We start from the raw sequence: 20,716 nt of genomic DNA, 5'->3' as shown, positions 1-20,716 counted from the left end.
GTTTACCAGTTCGGTGAAACCCAGGAGCACGGGTATGGTGCTGACAAACCTAGAAACATAATCGGGGCGAACCGGGATTCGAACCCACAATCATTGGTTTCTGGCGTGGCCAAGGGACGCAACTCTGCACAGCGAATCGCGGCGCCTTAGACGACTGGGCCACCCGTGCCCCCCACTTCATAGGAAGAAATGAACACCTAGTTATGATCTTCTTGGATTTGAAATAATGTCATGCTCATCTAGGGGTATTTTGGGGGTCTTTTGGATCTTTGTGTCCTTTATTTAAAGCAAATACAGTCGTCCCCATCTTCCCGAGGCAAGGGCTTTAACTGACTATAACAGTGTCCACGTGGACTCGGGAAGATGAGTCCTCTTTTGTTTTTCTCAAAACAGATTTCGGCAGTGAAAATTCCCTGGTTATAATGCCATATTTCTCTAAAGGTTTGACAGAAAATTGGCAATGTAGTTAATCTTTTGGAGATATAATCAATAAACTAATGTTGTTTTCACAGGTAATCCTCACACAGAGAACCATTCGATTATTTACACACCGCCGTCATATAGCTGGAATATTGCTGAGTGCGGCTTTCAACAACAAACAAACAGACAAAAACCATTCACCTTCTTAAAACAAGCTTATTTTCTCTTAATTTTGACAGAAAATTGGCAATGTAGTTCATCTTTTGGAGATTGGGTCCGACAGATAAAACACACCCCTTTCTCAAATTTAAAATACAACCCTACTTTTAGACTTTGACACAACATTTTTTGTGGTAAATATTTAAAAAATGTACAAAACGTTTTGTAGTCGCATCAAAGGTTTACTATTATTTTAGCATGAACATCTGTATAAAGAGCACAATGAAAACATAAGATTTTCGGATTGTACAACTATTTGAAATAATTTTAATTTAATTTAATTTGCTAATTTCACACTGTTCTTGTCGCTATAGTCGAGATTGGCTACTATACGGCCGTAAATCATACGACGCGAGATCCACTTTTTGAAATGATTCACTTGCGTGAAACAGTCAATTCTTAGTGTACAATTATTGAACTGAGGGTACAAGACAACGCAGGCACGAATAACTTAACTAACAAGGGAATGTCCATTCGTGAAAACTAATGATCGTTTAAACAATAGTCATGTCACAAATGCATGTATCTTAAGAGACGATGAAAGCCCTATGGCTACAGGTGAACATTATATTCTCCGAGATGGATGCTTCAACTGTTTGTCAGAGACATCCTAATATGGTTTCGGTTACTGCTTCAAAGGCATACTTTCTTTTTCAGAATTGATAAGCCAAATAAATATTTTTTTATGTCCAATGTGTTATCGACCGCCTCCGTGGTCTATTGGTAGAGCGCCCGCCCGGCGAGCGAAAGGTCCGCGTCATACCAAAAGCCGTTTGAAGACGGTACTTGTTGTTACCCTGTCTGACGCTCGGCATCGAGGGGCTAAAGACTGGCCGGCTCGGAGTCAGTATACTGTGTCTTAGTGGGTGTTCATGTTAAACGCGGCATAGCATCTCACTGAGTTGGCACTATAAATTCGGCATTGGTCCGAACATGTACAAGCAGCCACGCACACACACGTGCATGCACGTCGCTCTATAAGTGCAATAATCTTGGACGCGACTGTTTAGTACCAGGCAACAACACTAGGTACATGAGTGAGTGAGTGAGTATGGTTTTACGCCGCTTTTTAGCAATATTCCAGCAATATCACGACGGGGGACACCAGAAATGGGCTTCACACATTGTACCCATGTCGGGAATCGAACCCGGGTCTTCGGCGTGACGAGCGAACGCTTTAACCACTAGGCTAGCCGACCGCCCCACTAGGTACAACTCATTAACGTTCAATGTCTTTTTCTATGACCGATGGTCTCAACTGTCCCCTTGCCCAACTGGGTAATGGTCGATGTGATTTTATAATCAAAGATAGTCTGTGATGTCCAGTCTGACCACTGTTTTCGTGACCTTAGATATAAACTGGACAGGTGGCTCTCCTCAGACATTGTAATGGCGGCTAGCGACCACTGTAAGTATCAAATAGAGTCACTGACAGATGACCAATGTCCGCACCCAGGATCCTTCTGGTCACTTACAGACATGATCCATTCACACAGGGTTTAATTCATTCTGATAGGAAATGAATCCTAATCTCTGAGTTGCCCTGCATCTGTCCGCATTCAGACAGTTTCAGAACTCCCAACAGGGTCGGATTAATTATTCAAGGTATGGCTGGGAATGACACAATGTCCGTGTAAACATTCCTCTTGTAATGTCAATGTCGACATGTTTACGTGCGGACTGGAATCACCAATTCGTTAATCACGCAGGGAAACGTCTTACTGAGTAGATTTAAACACATCGGTGAGATAAACGGGGAAAAGGTAGTATTTTATATGACGCCCTCATGTTTAAATGTCAAGTAGGAGAAGGCTTTTACAGCCTTGCAACTCAAACTCAACACGTCTTTCAAACGCGGTTTTGATTTATCAATCTTATGAAGGATGGAACTGGCACATTCTTGACACGAGTATACACGATTGCTAAAATTATTTCTGGTTGGATGGAGATTAAAATCACCAGCTTGCACTACTTTGATGTGCCATGAGTCTCTGTAGAAATCCAATCTTCGAGACTCACCTTGCCCGCACTTCACCGTAAAGACGTTCAATTGGTTATTCGCTCAGTTGACAAAAGTGCAGTTTTTTTGTGATTGGGAGATTGGGAGATTGAAGACTGAATAAACGAATCCATCAGTCGTCGACAAAGAATACTGCATTGTTCTCCCCCCAAAATCCAAACGGTCTTGCGTTGTTATGGAGATGCAATTATGTACTTGTTTTTTGGCCCCGGTTGCATTCGGGTCTACTCGACTTATTCCGGGCTGCAAGTGGCGTAGTGATATTCAGTCACGTGACTGAATGTAGTTCCGACACGATTTCTGTTAATGTCCGCCGCAAGTTTTCCTTTAATACATGCTTGAATATTGCTAAATATATTAAACCATATCCGTTCGTCTTGTGTTTTGTTTGTTGTTTAACCCCACACTCAGCACTATTCCAGCTGTATATCGACGGTGTGTAAATAATCGAGTCTGAACCAGACAATCCAGTGAGTGACATCATGAGTATCGATCCACGCAACTGGGATACGATGACATGCATCACCAAAGTCAGCGAGCCTGACTACCCGATCCCGTTCGTAGCTCTTACAACAAACATGGATTGCTGAAGACCAACTCTAACCCGGATCTTCACGAATCTCGCCTAGTGTAGCAACAGCAGGTAGTAATATTGCATATTGCCAGTGTTCGAAATACCTGCCTGCCCGACCGTCCGAGACGGGTTAATTTCAACTCGGGCTGCCAGATTTTCAAATCCCCCTGCCCGACGGTCGGGTTATATTTCATATGTGACAATATTCTAAATATTTCCCGATGATAATCATTAATTCACATGTAAAGATGAATGATGAAATGTAACCAAAATGAAACCCCGTTAGCTTATCCTGAGAAACATATGATTGTAGTGGGCAGGCAGGTTTTGGTCTGGGCTGGCAAGTATTTCAGCTAGCCAGTCCTGTGGTCTGCCTGAAATTGTTGGGAGTTTCATACCCTGATATTGCGTAGCGCAAGTTCCCGAGGCATAAGGTTACTAATGTTAAAAACAGCTTACTGTATGCTCAAATGAAGTTGACTCCGGTTTGAGGTTACAAAACCCGTTTATAAACATTTCCACCATTTATATCGGGGTCAAGCCTGCGACCAGGTGGTTCTGTGTCACGTGACGTGGACGGGAGTAGTTCCAATAACGTGCTTGCTAGTTCCTCACATTGCTTGTCGAAATGACTTATGGGATTGAAACGTGACGAGAATCGTTAATGTCTGATTTAACCCTATCGCCTCTCAGTGGGACGAGCCGCTCTATTTCTTTATCACCGGACGCAGCCCCGAAGTGAAATCATAAATGTCAATCAGCTTCAAACGTTGTCTATGTTTTCGTCAGGGCGGTGGGGTAGCCTAGTGGTTAAAGCGATTGCTTGTCTCGCCGAAGACCCGGGTTCGATTCCCCACATGGGTACAATGTGTGAAGCCCATTATCCGGTGTCCCCTGCCGTGATATTGCTGGAATACTGCTAGAAACGGCGTAAAACCATACTCACTATGTTTTCGTGGGGACATAATCTGCTATTTTTGTTTCTCCCCTGTTTTGTAAGCCCTTTTTTACGGCATTAACACTGCGTAAAAGGTATTGTAGTCACATCATGTCGGTCTGTGGTAAATGAGTGAGACTATGTTGTTTAACACCACAGTCAGCAAAATTCCAGCTATATCACAGCGCCCAGTAAATAGTCGACTCTGGGACAGACAAACCAGTGCTCGATATCATGAGAACGCAACACACCATCGGGGCACGATGGCACGTAATCAGCAGAGTGACAGAGCCCACGCGCGGAGCTAAATCACCACGCACTCATCGTGATGCTGAATCTTGTCACAGACCCAACGTGACACTTCATCATGTCACAGACCCACCGTGACACTGCATCATGTCAAAGACACATCGTGACACTACATCATGTCACACACCCATCGTGACACTGCATTATGTCACACACCCAACGTGACACTGCATCATGTCACAGACACATCGTGACACTACATCATGTCACAGACCCATCGTGATGTTGAACCTTGTCACACTCCCATCGTGATGCTGAAACATGAATTATCTCACCCACCTATCGTGACACTGCATCATATCAGACAAGCCGCACTACAGCGTCAGGCCTACCACCGAGTTTTATCGGTAGTGAAGGAGAGTGAAAAGGAAGTTATTGGCGAGCGAACCAACTAAACCTCTAACACCAAGCAATGGGGTGCAAGGGACAGATTCAAGGCAAGGCTATTATTGAAGCCGTATATGGCAGGAAGGTCCGAAGACTCCTGGTCTCAGATGTCGTGACGGACCATGGACCAGATGTCGTGACAGACCATGGTCCATATACAAGTATACATCCTACTCCTACGAATGTAACACTACTTTACAAAGCTACTTATAATAATTTAGCGTCTAATACCACGGCCCACTGGTCTTGCTCATATTAATGTTTATCACATTCAGTTTCATTAAACGGTTTTGTGAAACAGTTCTGTCAGTCAGCTGAGAATGGTGACTTATATGTCCATTATATTTAGTTTCATTAAACAGTTCTACCAGTCAGACTTAATGGCAAGGATAATGGCGGCCGATATGTCGGACTGTATCATCTAGCCAGGGAAATATCAATAATAATATATTTGGCATTTGTCTCTTAAGGTGAGGTGAGGTGAAATTGGGTTTAACGTCGCGTCCAAGATTATTGCACTTATATAGCGACGTGCATGTACGAGTATGTGTTTGTGTGGCTGCTTGTACTAGTCCGGACTGATGCCGATTTATAGTGCTAGCTCACTGAGATACCATGCCGCAGTTTAACATGAATACCCCACTCAGACACAGTATACTGACTCCGAGCCGACCAGTCCTTGTTTTAGCCCCTTAATGCCGAGCGCCAGACAGGGTAACAACAAGTACCATCTTTGAACGTCTTTTGGTATGACGCGGCCGGGGATCGAACCCCAGACCTTCCGCTCTCCGGGCGGACGCTCTACCACAGGACCACGGAGGCGGTCCTCTCTTAAGACTTGTGTCCTTTGAAAGAAGACACTGGCAATAAACAGTCCTGGTGTGTAGTTGACCATGGGTCATTACAGTCGGACACTACTTCTAGCCACTATTAGCATCCTCTCCACTTTCCTTCTCCAGCCACACAGATCATGTGGAGGCTCGACACTGTGATGTAGAAACAGTGGTCAGTGTGTTATTTGATTCAGCATCACGATGAGTGTGTGACATGATTCATCATCACGATGTGTGTGTGACGTGATTCAGCATCACGATGAGTGTGTGACATGATTCATCATCACGATGAGTGTGTGACATTATTCATCATCACTATGAGTGTGTGACATGATTCATCATCACGATGAGTGTGTGACATGATTCTGCATCACGATGAGTGTGAAATGATTCAACATCACGATGAGTGTGTGACATGATTCATCATCACTATGAGTGTGTGACATGATTCATCATCACGATGGGTGTGTGACATGATTCATCATCACGATGAGTGTGAAATGATTCAACATCACGATGAGTGTGTGACATGATTCATCATCACGATGAGTGTGTGACATGATTCATCATCACATTGGGTGTGTGACATGATTCATCATCACGATGAGTGTGAAATGATTCAACATCACGATGAGTGTGTGACATGATTCATCATCACGATGGGTGTGTGACATGATTCATCATCACGATGAGTGCGTTAAGTATGTTATCCCATAGGTTAAGCCGTAAGTCAATCACTCACTCACTCAATCAATCAATCATTTGTTTCCCTTTACTGAAAGGTGACAGTCCATATTACATTCCAATGGTGGTGGTTGATCTAGATGATTCAATGTGCGTTCTGTTCTGTTAACTTTGCATGACATTCACAGATAAGTTGTGTAACAGACAGAGTTTATTCTGCGGGGCAATAATGTTCAACATTTACACACGCTGGGGTTTAGAAATAGGAGCTGCTCGATATATTGATCTACGATGGATAGTACCGTATTTGGGCAAATAAGGAGACGCTCATCCTTGATACACATTTTACGTATCAGTCGGTCTGGCCACCAAGGCCTCGTGTCCCTGCTGCTCGGGGTCGGTCTGGTGCACCAAGGCCTCGTGTGCCTGGTGCTCGGGGTCGGTCTGGTGCACCAAGGCCTCGTCTCCCTGCTGCTCGGGGTCGGTCTGGTGCACCAAGGCCTCGTGTCCCTGCTGCTCGGGGTCAGTCTGGTGCACCAAGGCCTCGTGTCCCTGCTGCTCGGGGTCGGTCTGGTGCACCAAGGCCTCGTGTCCCTGCTGCTCGGGGTCGGTCTGGTGCACCAAGGCCTCGTGTGCCTGCTGCTCGGGGTCAGTCTGGTGCACCAAGGCCTCGTGTGCCTGCTGCTCGGGGTCAGTCTGGTGCACCAAGGCCTCGTGTCCCTGCTGCTCGGGGTCGGTCTGGTGCACCAAGGCCTCGTGTCCCTGCTGCTCGGGGTCTGTCTGGTCACCAAGGCCTCGTCTCCCTGCTGCTCGGGGTCGGTCTGGTGCACCAAGGCCTCGTCTCCCTGCTGCTCGGGGTCTGTCTGGTGCACCAAGGCCTCGTCTCCCTGCTGCTCGGGGTCGGTCTGGTGCACCAAGGACTCGTCTCCCTGCTGCTCGGGGTCGGTCTGGTGCACCAAGGCCTCGTCTCCCTGCTGCTCGGGGTCGGTCTGGTGCACCAAGGCCCCGTGTTCCTGCTGCTCGGGGTCGGTCTGGTGCACCAAGGCCTCGTGTCCCTGCTGCTCGGGGTCGGTCTGGTGCACCAAGGCCTCGTCTCCCTGCTGCTCGGGGTCGGTCTGGTGCACCAAGGCCTCGTCTCCCTGCTGCTCGGGGTCGGTCTGGTGCACCAAGGCCTCGTGTCCCTGCTGCTCGGGGTCTGTCTGGTGCACTACCGCAATGTGTACAAAAACAACGAAGACCACATCGACAGGCACCATCATCCCATCTTCCATCATCATCATCATCTCACCTCAAATGTGTTCCTTCCTATTCTGTTCCATGAATTTAACTGGATATATTAAACTTATTGCAACGCTGCCCCCTCCCCCTCCCCCCAACCACACACCTCCATCCTCATCCCACTTTCCCTGCAACCCATCCCACTTCCCCTGCAACCCATCCCACTTCCTCTCCCATCCCTTCACCTCCATCCATCATTACCTGTGTCCTCCCACTCACGCTATCCTACCCAGGTTCCTTCAACCCAGCCCCACCCACCATTCCCGTCCCACCTTACCCCTTCCCCCGTCCCATGCCCCTCCAGTACCAACGTCGATGTTCAAGCCCTCGCCCTCTACACTACAATCAGGCTGCGCTAGATACAAACATGACAAGCCGTCATCAGTGATGAATAGAAAACCGGGAGGGTCCAGACTAAGTATCTATCTTCACGCCAAATCAATATATAGCCGACAAATTGAAAAAGCCAATCAAATGTAGTCCTTGCCGAGATTGCTGCGAGATTTGCCAACAAGAAAACGATTTATCCTCTCACAAAAAATGATCCACTTGCAACTCTCGAAGATGGCGGAACGAACAGGAGCTGTGTCTCTGTGTTGACATGTATATTGCTTCGTGATCAACAACTACGCTGAAGAGCATGCTTCATGTTTGCTGCCGCAAAAGAGCCCCGGTATCAGCGTCAGTGAAAGTAAAGTGCCAATGCACAGTGTTAAGGGTCTGTTTATGTGAACAGCTTGATTATAGTGGTAGTGTTTGATGATCAAACTGCTTGTTTAGCTGCTCTTCCAAGACGTGACAGTTTAACCCATAGACGACAAGCCTTCGGTTACATTAGCGTGCGATTGTAACACTGGCAGTAAAGGCTATCTGTTTAGAAAATATGGTAAAACATTCGATGAGCGTTTATTAAAAACTTCGGAACAACCCCTCTTTCCAAAAAAGTCACAGGTAGTTCCAACACTTGTTCCAAATATGGCTTGATTTTTTAAATAAGTTGGTTAATGATTAAGTGTGATATTACACCGGTTTTCGCATTTCACATTGTACTCATTTGGAGAATTGAACCCGGGCCTTCGGCGGATGAGTGAACGGAGGGACCACTGACCTACCCCACCTACCATCAATGCTATATTTTCATGTTCCCCTTTGGAGATGCGCCACTGGTAATAATAATAATAATGATAATGAAGATTATGATGATGATGATAATAATAATTATAATGATGATGATGATGATAATAAAAATAAAAATAATAAAAAATAAATAAAATAAAAATAAAAATAATAATAATGAGTCCATTTGTATGACGCCAAGCTCCATACCAGCTCTTGTGCTCATGGCGCTTACATTATTACCCCAGTCAATGGATCAGCGAGCACTCGATTTTCATTCTTAGCTCCCTGGGGAGTATACAACCCAAGCTGCCCGTGAGGCGCTAGAAGGTTTAACAGCCACCATCTCATCCTACCGGGTACCCAGTCACTGCTGGGTGAACAGAGGCACATTTCGAACAAAGTCACTTGCCAAAGTGACACTACTGGTGATAATATCGCCCCGTCACTCAAAGAATGAAACATACTTTTTGTGTCGTTAACCACCGGAAAATTAAATTATTTCATTACAAATGTAAAAATTTAAAACGGAAATTATCCCTACATGACACTCAGGGACATTTTACCACCCTGTAGCGATTTAAAATGTAGTTCCATGATATTTGCAGTCTGTAACAAAACGTTTTCATGAACATAACAAACGACAAGAGCTGATATTAACACCATAAATGAACATCCGCCAATATGTTGCCTTGTCAATATGGAACTAACGTAAACAGGAAGTCAAATATCAACTGTTTTCTTTCAGAAGAAACACGATTAAGGGGATGTAATTTGCTGGGAGGTAACTCTTGTAAGAAAATATTCCTGTCAAAGTGTCATGTTCACTGCAATGAAAATGTCATTTTTCTCAACTGCAGAAAACTCAATCTTTCACATTTTTTTGATTAAGTGTAATAACATTTTGATAAATGTCTCATATTACACCAATACCTGCTGAAACGTTGGTACAAGAACTCTTCGTGTTTCTAATGACAGTCACAACTCATATCGTATGATGCTAAGAAGCGGTGTAATCAGTTTGCTGATGCCATGGGACCGACTCCGTGGTCTAGTGGTAGAGCGTCCGTCCGGAGAGACGGCGTACTTGTTGTTACCCTGTCTGGCGCTCGGCATTAAAGGGGCTAAAACAAGGACTTGTCGGCTCGGAGTATTCATGTTAAGCACTATAAAATCAATTTAAAATTAGTCATGAATAGTACAAGCATGCACACACGTGCATGCACGTCGCTATAAGTGAAATAATCTCGGACGCGATGTTAAACCCAATTCCACCGCACCTCACTAATGCCATGGAAAAGTTCCAAAACATGTGATTCGATAACAGATTTCGGTTTCTGTAATTCGATGTACGTTGCTTTATTAACAGGAAGAAATGTTGTTTTTTTCTTCAGAAAAAACTGATACAGGATATGATTGTTATAAAATGTCCGTTTATGTGGAAATACATGGTAAGCGGGCTTCTATAAAAATAATGTGGAAAGATGGTAAAATTGTTGTGGAAACAACACAAGCACTGGATATGGCGGATAGTTTCGGAAGGAAATCTTTTCTGTTGATTTGTCACTGACCATCACTGACTATATGATCATGGATGAAAATGACATCGAAATTATTAAACTTGAAAGGGGCGGTCGGATAGCCGAGTTGTTAAAGCGTTCGCTCGTCACGCCGAAGAACCGGGTTCGATTCCCGACATGGGTACAATGTGTGAAGCGCATTTCTGGTGACCCCCGCCGTGATATTGCTGGAATATTGCTAAAAGCGGCGTAAAACCATACTCACTCACTCAATATTAAACTTGATGAAATGAGTGAATGAGTGAATGGGGTGCATCAACGTCATGCTGGACTATGTCATCGGGCCTGGACCAGGGAAACCAGTGGTTAATAGATCTTAGTAAACTGGAATAGAACAGCACCGACGTGTACAGTAGGAAACAAATACAGTTAACCAACACAGAGAGTGAGTGAGTGAGTGAGTGAGTGAGTGAGTGAGTGAGTTGGGTGTAACGCCGCTTTTAACAGTATTCCAATTATATCGCGGCATGTCAGCTTAATGTGGGAGGAAAGCCCGAAGTGATGCAGGTCTAAGACGTTTACCACTTCGGTGAAACCCAGGAGCACGGGTATGGTGCTGACAAACCTAGAAACATAATCGGGGCGAACCGGGTTTCGAACCCACAATCATAGGTTTCTGGCGTGGCCAAGGGACGCATTTCTGCACAGCGAATCGCGGCGCCTTAGACGCCTGGGCCACCCGTGCCCCCCCAACACCGAGAGCCTAGGAGTGAGTGAGTGGGTGAATATGGTCTTACACCGTTTTTAGCAATATACCAGTATGTCATGGCCCTCACAAACTGTACCCATGTGGGGAATGGAACCTGGAATTGCTGAGTTACGAGCGAACGCTTTAACCACGGGGCTACTCCACCTCCCCGATCGTTGTAGTAGTTTTCGGGCTATGTGACGGCGGTCTGTAAATAATCAAGCACGGACCAGACAATCCAGTGATTGACACCTTGAACATCGATCCAGGCAATTGGGACCTTCCAAAAGAAGACTTTTGAGATAAATCATATTTTGCGGTTGTGTGGTGTTGTGGTATTCTGGTGGTGGTTGTATTAGTTTTGTTGAAAGTGACTGTGAGAGTGAGTGAGATGGATTTGCCGCTTCATTGAACAGTGTATCAGTTACATCACTGGATGCAGGAGGAAAGGCCATATTGGCCCAGACTCTGCGAATTTGGTGTCTCTTTAGCAACCCATGCTTGCCGTAAGAAGCGACTGTGCTTGTCGTATGAGGCGACTAACGGTATCGGGTGGTCAGGCTAGCTGACTTGATTGATGCATGACATCGTATGCTCATGATGTCTATCACTTGATTGTCTGGTCCAGACTCGATTATTTACAGACCGCCGTCATATAACCGCAATATTGCTGAGTGCGGCGTTAACAAACAAACAACCAACATAACAAACAAAAGAATTTGTCGAAACTGACAAGCGTGAATGTGTGATGGGAGACCAAGTGTAGTGTCAAAGGGGCAAGAAGCAAGAAGAGGGTTATGAAAACCAAGGAAGAGGGTAGTGAGAAGGGACACAGTACGTCGGGGCTGGTGGCTGGGTTAGCTTTGGGAGAATATCTTTGTGGTTGATAAAGGGATGGTGAAGGGTGTATCGGTGACAAGAAAGATTCGAATTCCTTTTCCCGTAAACTAACATTAAGGAAGAAAAGAGGTGAGGTGAAATTGGGTTTAACGTCGCGTCCAAGATTATTGCACTTATATAGCGACGTGCATGCACGTGTATGTGTGTGTGTGGCTGCTTATACTAGTCCGGACTGATGCCGATTTATAGTGCTAGCTCACTGAGATACCATGCCGCAGTTTAACATGAATACCCCACTCAGACACAGTATACTGACTCCGAGCCGACCAGTCCTTGTTTTAGCCCCTTAATGCCGAGCGCCAGACAGGGTAACAACAAGTACAATCTTTTAACGTCTTTTTGTATGACGCGGCCCGGGATCGAACCCTGGACCTTCCGCTCTCCGGGCGGACAAGGAAGAAAAGACGAAAGCGATAAAGACAAAACGTGTACTCAAATGACGTTAGGTAAATAAGTTCATGAACATAAACTCAGATTATTTATAATTAATGGAGAGGCATACAACGACTCTTCCCTACCATGAAGTATATGGTTCCATTTAGTATACTCATCATGCTACACTTCACACACTAGATGGCGCTATTGTTAGAGTCCAACGAGACTGAATAGGCGTGAACATGTATCATTTGATTTTCAACAGATCAACTTCCTACTTTCGCAGTGTGATGTATGATATATTCGACTATTTTCATTACTCCCGTTATAGAAATCGATATCGCAAACCAACAGCCACTGTGACTTTTCTCTCCGTCGACTGAGCTCCTAAATCATAGAGCAGACGACTCCTCTTCAGAACCGTTACAAGCATGACACGAATGAATAAGGTTTATCAAAGTGCCCAAACGAATTCACTGACAAAATTAGAGAGTTTGTTGTTGAAGCTTACAGTTGACCAATGGCGAGTAAATTGTCCGAAATCGATGATCCTCGACGAGGGTCAACAAATGTAAACGACCCAATATCAATTCTGGTCACTTCTAATTTCAGCAGGACAAGGAGTGACCATCGGAACAAAACATGGCCTTGCGATGACCACCATAAGTTTCACCTTCATCACCCCTTTCTTTTAAACCCTTTGCCCTTAAATCACCTCGCTCCCTCTCCCTCTCCCTCTCTATCCCAACCCTCCTCCCTCCCCAACTCCCCGTCTCGTCCCCCACCCCCTTCTCTCTCCCCGCCCGTCTCTCCAGGCTGTAGTTTGACGTGCATCCTTTCTTATGCTCTCAGATCGATACACTACACAATGATTTAATCTACTGAAATGTCTGGGGGTTTAAATTGAAGATTTATGTCTCAAAACGACGACTTTCAACATGAATGTTTGGGGTTCATTAGTTCCCACGGCTAACGGCTGCAGTAATGGAAACACAAAGCATGGATGTCTCAGCGAAACACGAGATATCGAATTTCTTTGTTCGTGCATTCCGTTGAAAGTTAGAACCGTGACGGAATGGAATGTTGTTCGTTTAGGTCCATTAATCTGTGACCGTGCGTACTAATTACAGAGTAACGGAAGACATGTTGGGTAAAATGTCTGAAACAAGGAAAGGGCACGAACTTCTTGTCTGAGAACCGTGACACGGAGGTTTGTGTAAGGCACGAAATTCTTGTCTGAGAACCTTGGCACGAAGGTTGGTGCAGGGCACGAAATACTTGTGTTACAAGTATTTCGTGCCGTACACAAACATCTGTGTCTTCTCCCACAATAGCTAGACTTGTTTGTCTTCAACCCGTCTCCGGACTAGTTCTCTGCATGTTCCATCACCACAAGACCCTCCCGGAACCTCATCATGTCACACCCACACCACACCCTAAATTTGCCACTACGCACCCTCGTACAAAATAAATATCAAAGAGGTGTCTGACAAAAACACGATTGGAAAATAAACACGACACCCTTCTCATATCGACAGCAATTGATTGCACTTCCGCATACGTAATTATTGCGTGACATGCACGTTCGTCTACAACGGGTGCGCCTATACACATCTTTAGACCAGCTTAACAACCAATCAATACCGCCATTTCTTGTGAAATGAACGTGACCAAGTAACACTATCGTCAGTACAGTATGTTCTCATACTAGTGAACAAAAAACCCAACACCTTGTGAAATGAAGGCTTCACAATTGTCAATTTCCTGTCATAATATATCGACACTAATTGAATTCTCATAGTTTTTGGAAGGTGCGTTTTTTAACCATCCCTGTACCATCCTTGTTATCACCGCATGTCATCCTGGTCCTCATCAGCGGAAATTGAATGTCGGATGCCGACGCGAGCGTGTTTTTCTTAGCCAAATTGCTTACTTGAGGTGAAACTTAAAAATTTAAATTAAACCCCCTAGTAAAAGGATTGTAACAGTCTTTTAGAACAAACCGAATTCACAGCCACAAAGTAAGGGAAACAAACGCCGAACGACACTTCCGGTTTGAGTGGGTGAGGAAGTTGAAAGATAGCATGTCAGCTTGTGAGGGAACATCTTAGGATGATGGTGATCTTGAAATAAATCTAGCTGCAAGCATTTTAACAAATCCTATCTTTGTAATGCGTCATTTAAATGTTAAAAAGGGAAACTCTCCGTCATTTCTGTCTGAAATTGTGAAAGAAATCACCTGTGGTGTCAGCAACTCTAAAGAACGCTTTTTATTTTAAGTGGAAAAATATAAACATTGTTTCAAGGATAGGAAAATAAAAATAAAATTAGGCCACTTCCAATTAATTTTTTCCTCTGAGTTTGTTTGGACCTGGCGTTGTTTATGATTTGTGCGCCGAAGTGGGTAATTAAGTCGCCATGTAAAAACGACTTTTTCTGATCGGAAAGCTTATATCTGGATTTAAAGCTTCGGTGCGCGTATGCTCATTGAAATACGATTGTATATCTATCTAGGCGCAAAATGCATGTCGCATATCCAGCTGCAAATGTGTATCATGATTAGCATGAGTGGGTCTGTATGTTTTATCGGACAGTAAGCTGACACCGGGACCATTATATCCTAGCGTTGCTCAAGTTCCTTGCACTGGAGCCTCGACTTGACAGTCATATGAGCTCCCATTCGTCACCACTCGCCCGTAACCTGCAAGAAGACTCGTCCCCCTATCGATGAATGTTATGTGCGAAAATACGACAAACCAATCAGCATGTGCGTATGAATTCTAGTTCTTCGTCAAAGAATACCTCAGAAATAATTCTTGATTTTACATATGTCTTGCATCTAAAAATATACCCAAGACACAGTTAAATGTGTTAAACCATACTGTATAATTTCGCTTGTCCCGATGTGCTTTAAATTGCATTTGAAATGTATATAATATATGGGGAAATATAGGTGAACCATTACGCAACGAGTTGACAATTGTTTTACGTATGCCCGTTTGCTCTTAGACTGAACCCGGTCGCAAAAATGGCCACGAGGAGCACGAGTCACTATTCGGCTTGTCCAGGAATAACACGAGTTAGTCACGAACGATAAGCTCCTTACTCTTCTTTCATAACGAGGCTCGAGAAACATTTAACGCCCCATTCGTCACCACTCGTCCCTTTCCGTAATTTGCGTGAAATCTCGTAATGTGCTAAATAACAACAAATATGTCAGAACGAGTGAAAGACTAAGTAATTTGGTCAACGACATCGCTAATACATAAAAATATGCTTATGTAAATATTAAGACTTTTTATGTCTCTTTGCCCGCTTGCGCTGAGACGGGGCTCAGTCAATAAAAATATTCACGAGAGGGACATATGGGTTGACATTTGTTGTGTCGCGATTTTAGAACGCCGTTCATCTCCTCTTTTCAGAAGATAAACAACAGTGAGTTTTTGTCGCATTTTAATCATTTGAAAGGGGATTAAATGCCTGCCAATCTTCTTGACAATGCCTATTTGCGGCGTGTGAATACCTTCTTCGCTACTTTTCTTTTTTTGTTCTCAGTCTCAAAATATTAATCTCAGATGAGTCTGTAAGTATGGCTGAGCGCCGAATTATAAAGCATTATCGCGCAGAGGGACGACAGAACTGTCTCTCACATAGTGTAGTGTGTGAGTGAGTGAGTTGAAACAGAGGGTGTGGATTTGTGAGAGGACATCTAACGATGATGCAGACCTTGAAGTAAGTGCGGTTTAAATACGGAAAATGGTTTAACGCCGCTTTCAATTTTTTTCACGGCGCGCGACCTTGATGCGAGAGGATGCAGGTCTTCGGCGTTTACCACTTTGGTGAAACCTGCCAATATAATTAGTGTGAGTAATGGATTCGAACCTACGGTCATACGTCCTGACACTCCTAAGGGACGCAACTCTGTACAATTAATAGCAGCGCCTTAGACGACTGAGCCACCCGTGTCCACTCATATAGTGTAACACTGCTTGGTGGACTCAGTCGTGACGAGTCACCTTTTTAACTCGTTGGTTACCTCGCCATCGACTCCTAGGAACCTTCTGGAAAAGTTACCAATGCCAGTGAGGTTTCAAAAACGTCATCTTATTTCATAATTGACAAAAACAATCAAATCTCATTTCATGTTCAGTTAGATTTCAGATTTGAAAAAAATTAATTGTTTAAATTAGTATTATTAAAGAGACGCCGATACAGGACGCTGTGCCTTCTGGTCTATTTACATTGACATCCGTTGCTCAACTCCGATAAGCTATAGCCCTAATCCACCATCAATGACGGTTGTGTTTGTGCTTTTAAGGGTTTATCATACAAGGACAGCCATGCCGATACCTTCTGTTCTCCTGTGAGATACAAAAGATCTTTAATGTGCAGGATTACTTTACGAGATTCTGCAATTAGTCGACTTTATTTTCAACTTTTAAACATCAATGGATGACAAAGATTAGATGGTGGAGGGCGCTGGGTTTCAGAGATGCAGATCAACTGAAAGGCCAAACAGATAAATTGGAGAAGACATGTTTCAGAAATGACTATAGTTGGTTTAATTTCCGGTAGAGATTAACTCACATGTCTATATGTCGTTGTCATGGTTACGTGATACCGACAAAGAAAACGTGATTTTTAAAGTATGGATTTCCTTACATTCTCTACATTATCTTATTATGTATATTATATTATATTATATTATATTATATTATATTATATTATATTATATTATATTATATTATATTATATTATATTATATTAATACATTTTCGCTAATATCTGGTATCATTTCTATTTGATAGCGATTTATAAACACATGAGATTTCTATTTGATATAGAAAGGATTTTGTCGCTTTATTCACAGTAAAATAAAGAGGTTGTCATCCATAAATTGTGCCTGCTGTGTCATGTAAAATTAAAACAGGTAGGTACACATTCGCAAACAAAGTGTTGAAACGGAAACGTCCTTATTTCTTATGAGGAAGCTCAGACACGGCCAGCAACTTACGTGGGGTCTAAGAAGTGAGACGTGTTGTTTTAAATGAGGATATGGGAATATACAATAGCAGCTGGAATACGCAATTAGTGGATTTCCCCGTTGTTTGTCAGGGGATGTAACTGTCAGGGACTTATATGTTCTAGTATGATTAACACTCTGAACTCTGAGGGGTTAAAGCGTTCGCTCGTCGCGCCGAAGACCCGAGTTTGATTCCCCACATGGGAACAATGTGTGAAGCCCATTTCTGGTGTCCCCCGACGTGATATTACTAGAATATTGCTGAAAGCGGGGTAAAACTATATTCACACACCACCATGAGTGACAGTGTTTATTGCTTAACGCCGCATCAGCAATATTGCATCTACTCACGGCGATCGCCTCCATAAAGTCGGTTCGACTTACACGACCCTAAAATTAGAAGTTCAACGAAATTACACCGTTCTTTGATGATTGCTACAATCCACGACTCAAATGCGACGGGAACGTGTTGTAGCATAAACATTTCCTCTCATGTCTCAGTACTCAGGAGAATATTCGGGTTAGAATAGGTCTTCAGCATCCCATGCTTGTCGTAAGAGGCGACTATGCTTGTCATAGGAGGCGACTAACAGGATCGGGTGACCAGGCTCGCAGACTTGGTTGATGAATATCATCGTATCGCAATTTTGTGTATCAATGCTCATTATGTCAATTAATTGTCTGGTCCAAACTCCATTATTTCCAGGCAGCCGTCATATAGCTGGAATAATGCTGAGTGCAGCGTTTGACACCAAACAAACAAACAATAGTACTCAGAAACATCTTTTCCAATTATTTGTTCATTTATAACGCTTTTTGGGGCGGTCGGGTAGCCTAGTGGTTAAAGCGTTCGCTCGTCACGCCGAAGCCCTGGGTTCGATTCCCGACATGGGTACAATGTATGAAGCCCATATTCGGTATCCCCTGCCGTGATATTGCTGGAAGAGGGCTTTGGTGGCGAATGGATCCAAGACATTTCAGTCATTAATATTAGATATTGGTTCCCGCTACCGCAACACAAAGATCTGAGAATACAGGTCACGTAACAACGACCTTTCGTGAACGTCGCCCACCAATGAAATGTCAAACAAAAAGTCGACACTAGCCAATCATTAAAACAGCTTTTTCGAGCGTCTTCCATTCCAGATTACACTTTGAAAAATATTTTTCTCTATTCAAAAAATGAAAACTGAACAAAACAACATTCTGGAATGTCTAATAGATGACTGAGATTGTATGGCAGCACTCCCTCCGAGCTATGCCAAGTCTCTTCCGTTCAAATGTTTATCCCACTGAAGCGAGAGACAGACGATGAGTTTGACGGCTTCAGTCGCGCACCCCGTAGCTGTAGCTGTAGCTGTAGCTGTAGCCGTAGCTTAGCTTTTTGAGGCTGCATGATAAGAAAAAACATTCCGACTGTCATGTTAAAGGGGAAGTGTACACGCAAAAATCACTTTCTTTCTTTTTCTAAACAAAACGCAATTTTAGAATTAGTTAGTATCTGTGTTTGAAAATATACACTCATTTTGTTTCACAGTGAAAGTAGGAAGCTCACAATAGTGTGAAAATGATATGCCGTTATGAAGCCTTCGTTTTACGAGCGAAATAGGCCTGAGTTATCCCCCTTAGATTATGACGTAATTGGTGCCAATTCAACTGGGTCCTTTCTATTCTCAACGCAAAAGATATCAACGACCAGTTTGCGGTAAAACAACATGGTCTACGACACACTCCGGCGCAGTGGTGACTCAGCATAACACAATTCTGGCTGGCATTTGAGACGCTAGAATCACAAAACTGTACCTACACCACGTGAAGCGGCTCTAACAAAGCATGATGACGTCATAATGTTTATCAATTGGCACCAATGACGTCATATTGCAAGGGGCATAAGCCATGGTGTTTTTGTTATGGAAATAGAACACTTGGTAAAAGTGAAAAATATAAATCGTTTTAATGCAAAAAATATGTTAATTAAATTTGATGTTTTTATATTTTTGTCTATGACACTTCTATGTTAACACTTTTAATGTGGAAAAAGTACAAGAACAATTGGTTCATTTCCGTGTGAACTTGCCCTTTAAAGGTTTTGTAATCGGCGCTCTAATTGATCGGATGAAAGGTTGTTCTGATGTAACCCGTCATCTTTAGATCTTTGTTTAGCGGTAACGAGAACAAAGATGGGATTTTAATGGTATTGAAGGCATTTATCATTATAAATTGTTGATATAATAACACTGGGTAATCAAGAATGCTTATAACCATGACAACCGTATCTCCACGCATACCATACCTGAGTTAAGCATGGACTACTGTTAGCCCGTATCCTTTAGTGAACCATGTAGAACATTCCAAATCCAAGATGAAACCTCGTAAGCTCAACTTGACCAATAACATCCGCTAATTGTTTTACAATAATGCACAATAATCGACGTTCTTAATAAAAATGTCAATGGTAATATAACTTATAGGCCACACTTTCTCCATATTATGTCCCTATATTGCATAAATCTTGCCGATGGCAACGTTGAATTTTAGTCACTCACTCACTAAAACAGGTGTGAAAAGCTGATGACGTCATTGACTTCTTTTAAAACATTGATTCTCCAAGCGTGGGATTCAATGACAATCGAATCATCAGGTTTAGAGAATGCAAGTAAATGTTTCCAGTACGAATTTAATACTAGAATTACCAGCTTCGGGGAATTACAAATTTTTGCTCCAGACAGATTTGGAGGGACCAACAGCATTCATTCACCGGAGACAGATAAAGTGCAGTTCCTCACAGTTGTGAAAAAACACGTACCTCAACCTCACAAAGCGTCATTGTGTCAACTGTTCGGATAACGTAATGTTATATATGTGACGTTATTAACAATGGATGACCTCACATCGCAATGACATCATCACTGAAGCAATGTGACGTCATAATGCTCCAACTAGCCAATCAGCATCGAATGACACTTCTATGCACATGCTATTATTCTCGCTCTTTTAAAGCATAACTGAAAAGGAATATGATAAATAATAGTAGAGAAGTAGCCGCAAAAGATAGACTAAAATCTAGTCTCTGAAATGAACATATCGTACATAAAAAAACAGTTGTTTAGTTATCTTAATAAAAATATAATAAAAAGGAGCCCAGTGACTCTCTTCATCCTGATACTGCAGTGATCTAGACTTGCCAAACATTATAGACTTGCATGGGCTGTATTTGATATATATTTGTATCAGGGTCTGTAAGACTCATAATGTTTTCTGTCGCATTTCCGATTAACATGCAGGAAACATGTACCGTATTCATAAGGTGTGATTCTCTGAGCGTCTAATTCCTTGAAAACCAACTTTCTAATCAGATTGAGAAACATATTGA

At 43.2% G+C, this 20,716-nt stretch overlaps 1 protein-coding gene across 1 annotated transcript in view; it reads right to left on the bottom strand.

The window, feature by feature from the left end:
• Positions 1–20,716, bottom strand: part of LOC124139643 (putative carbonic anhydrase-like protein 1) — a 114,945-nt gene that overhangs the window by 64,673 nt on the left and 29,556 nt on the right. The gene's annotated exons all lie outside the window — the stretch shown is intronic.

Source organism: Haliotis rufescens, unplaced genomic scaffold, assembly GCF_023055435.1.
Source record: "Haliotis rufescens isolate VD_foot unplaced genomic scaffold, xgHalRufe1.0.p SCAF_7, whole genome shotgun sequence".
NCBI classification, from domain to species: Eukaryota; Metazoa; Mollusca; class Gastropoda; order Lepetellida; family Haliotidae; genus Haliotis; species Haliotis rufescens.
This window is presented reverse-complemented; position numbering and strand designations above follow the sequence as displayed.